General features: G+C 35.5%; 1 non-coding gene across 1 annotated transcript; it reads right to left on the bottom strand.

The window, feature by feature from the left end:
• Window positions 1-456: 456 nt before the first annotated feature.
• Window positions 457-563, bottom strand: LOC136207601 (small nucleolar RNA R71). The gene has a single exon (XR_010676734.1). It is a non-coding gene; the product is annotated as a small nucleolar RNA R71 (small nucleolar RNA).
• Between the last annotated feature and the right edge of the window lie 2,658 nt (window positions 564-3,221).

Raw genomic sequence — 3,221 nt, 5'->3', positions numbered from 1 at the left:
AACACTTAAGAAAAACAAGAAAAACAACAAAAACAAAGACAAGACACCCTTAAAAACAAAAGTAGACCAGCTAGAAATTATGGCCGATCCACCGACACTTATGGATTATGCTAGGCCAGGAATGGCCGGTGTAACTAATAGTGTAGTTAGACCCCGTATAAACCAAATCAATTTGAAATTAAGCCTGCTTTGCTTAATATGTTGCAAAACAACGTAACGTTTTACGGATTGCCTAACGAAAACCTTAATGCACATTTGCCAAATTTCTTAGAAATTTGTGACACTTTCAAAATTACTGATGTAACAGCCGAAGCAATCAAACTTCGCCTCTTTCCTTTCACTTTGAAGGATAAGGCAAAAATTTGGTTAACTTCTATGCCTGCTGCAACATTTGAAACTTGGGACCAATTAGCCCAAGCGTTTTTACAAAAATATTTTCCTTTAGCAAAAACCGCAAGAGTCATCAAAGAGTTGACATCTTTTACACAAAATGATAATGAAACTCTTTATGAAGCTTGGGAACGTTTTAAAGAACTTCAACGTTTATGCCCACACCACCAATTGCCAGATGCACTTTTAATGCAGACATTCTATAATGGATTAAATCCTACGATTAGAGGTTCATTAGATGCTATGTCTGGTGGGTTATTTATGAAAAAGACATCCGCCCAAGCAAGAGAACTTTTGGAGGAAATGGCGATCAACAGCAGTATGTGGCCCGCAGAGCGTGGACATATACCAACGGCGAAACCATCATCCTCAGGTACATCACCGGTTAAAGGTATAATGAATCTTGATCCTGTAGCAATGTTACAAGCCCAATTTTCTGCCTTATCGCACAAAATTGATAAATTTATGGCACCGTGCGATCCTAATGATCCGATCCAGAGAGACATTGACTACGAAGGTATGAATGAGATAGAACAGGTAAATTTTGTCCAAGGACAAAACCAAACTAATAACCCATATTCTAATACTTATAATCCTGGATGGAGAAATCATCCTAACTTTAACTGGAAAGATGGTAATAATAATAATAATGCAAATGCTAATCAGTATCGTGTAAATAATTATCAAAATCAAACAAGAGATACGATTAGCACTTTATCTTCAAAAATCGACAAATTTATAGATGCGATGAATGGAAAGGTAAGTAATCAAGACGATGGTTTTAAACGGATCGAAAATAAATTCGATCAGCTTATCAAAAACCAATCATCTAGCATCCATAATTTGGAGGTTCAAATTGGACAACTTGCTAAATCAATTCCATCCCGCAAAGAGGGAAGTCTTCCCAGCCAAACGGAAGAAAACCCGAAAGAGCATGTTAAGGCTATCACTCTTCGTTCGGGGAAAAACTACTTAGGTCCGGAAATGCCCGGAAATTCAACTTTACCTGGAAATGATTTACCAAAACCACCTTTTCCACGCAGGGTCCGAAATAAGGACCGTGATAAACAACTGTTATCATTTTTGGACAAACTTAAAAATTTGCATATAAATTTAACGTTCATGGATGCAATTACTCAAATTCCTAACTATGGAAAATTCTTGAAAGATTTAATTTCAAAAAAGATTAGTTGGGAAGGAATTTCATCCATTTCTCTTTCCGAAGAATGTAGTTCGATAGTATCAAGCAAATTACCTACTAAACTCAAAGATCCCGGATGCTTTACCATTCCGTGTACATTGGGAAATATGGAATTCCCAAGTTGTCTTTGCGATTTAGGAGCTAGTATAAACTTGATGCCATTATCTATTTTTGAAAAATTAGGTTTAGAAGAAGACATCAAGCGTACCAATATGGTTTTGCAATTAGCGGATCAATCCACTAAAAGACCATATGGTATAATTGAAGACGTTTTGGTAAAAGTTGATAAATTTATTTTTCCTACTGATTTTGTTATCTTAGATTTTGTTTATGATGCTAATTGTCCGCTAATCTTTGGTAGACCGTTCATGAACACGGGACGTGCTCTAGTTGATGTGTCGGAAGGAAAAGTAGTTTTAAGAATAGGTGATGATAAGATCGAGTTCGATATGAATCAAGCAATGAAATATCCTATGGAGGATTTTGCTTGCATGAAACTTGATTTGATTGAGGAATGTGTTAATGACATTGTTCAAAGAGAAGAAATAATAAAACCTATAATGGGTGAAGAATTAGAAGATAAGGACCCAGAGCCTTTGATTCGAGAAGATGGACCAGTGCCGCCTTCAGTAATAGTTCCACCTAAATTAGAACTTAAAGAATTACCAAACCATTTGAGATACACTTTCCTAGGCGGAAGTGATACTCTACCTATAATCATCTCTAACAAATTAACAGAAAATCAAGAAGAAAAATTGAAAGGAGTTGTTAGAAATAGAATAGGAAGTATGGGATGGCAGATATCAGATTTAAAAGGAATTAATCCTAGTATTGTGATGCATAGGATTCACTTAGAAGAAGATAAGCCACCTAAAGCGGATAGACAAAGACGTTTAAATCCGAACATGAAAGAAGTAGTCAAAAATGAGATTACTAAACTTTTAGACAATGGAATCATTTATCCTATTTCGGATAGTGAATGGGTTAGTCCAATCCATTGTGTACCCAAAAAGGGAGGTATAACTGTAGTAAGGAATGATGAAGGTGAATTAATACCTACGCGAACCACCACCGGTTGGAGGGTTTGTATAGATTATAGGAACCTAAATAAGGCAACTAGGAAATATCATTTTCCTTTACCTTTCATCGATCAAATGATCGAAAGGATAGCCGGTCATGCATTTTATTGTTTTCTCGATGGTTATTCCGGATTCTTTCAAATATATATTTACCCGGATGACCAAGATAAAACAACCTTCACATGTCCTTATGGAACATTTGCATATAGAAGAATGCCTTTTGGTTTATGTAATGCACCAGCGACTTTTCAACGTTGCATGACTGCAATTTTTAATGATTTCATCGAAGATATCATGGAAGTATTCATGGATGATTTTTCAGTTTATGGAGATTCTTTTGATGCATGTTTAAAAAACTTAGATAGAGTTCTTTCTAGATGCGAAGAAACGAATTTGGTATTAAATTGGGAAAAATGTCATTTCATGGTTGACAAATGAATTGTTTTAGGTCATAAAATATCTGAAAAAGGATTAGAAGTGGATAGAGCAAAAACTTCAGTAATAGAAAAATTACCCCCACCGACAACTGTCAAGGGAGTAAGATCTTTTCT

The sequence above is a fragment of the Euphorbia lathyris genome, chromosome 9 (assembly GCF_963576675.1).
Source record: "Euphorbia lathyris chromosome 9, ddEupLath1.1, whole genome shotgun sequence".
Classification (NCBI taxonomy): Eukaryota; Viridiplantae; Streptophyta; class Magnoliopsida; order Malpighiales; family Euphorbiaceae; genus Euphorbia; species Euphorbia lathyris.
Note: the sequence above shows the minus strand (reverse complement) of the source record. Positions and strands in the feature narration are given on the sequence as shown.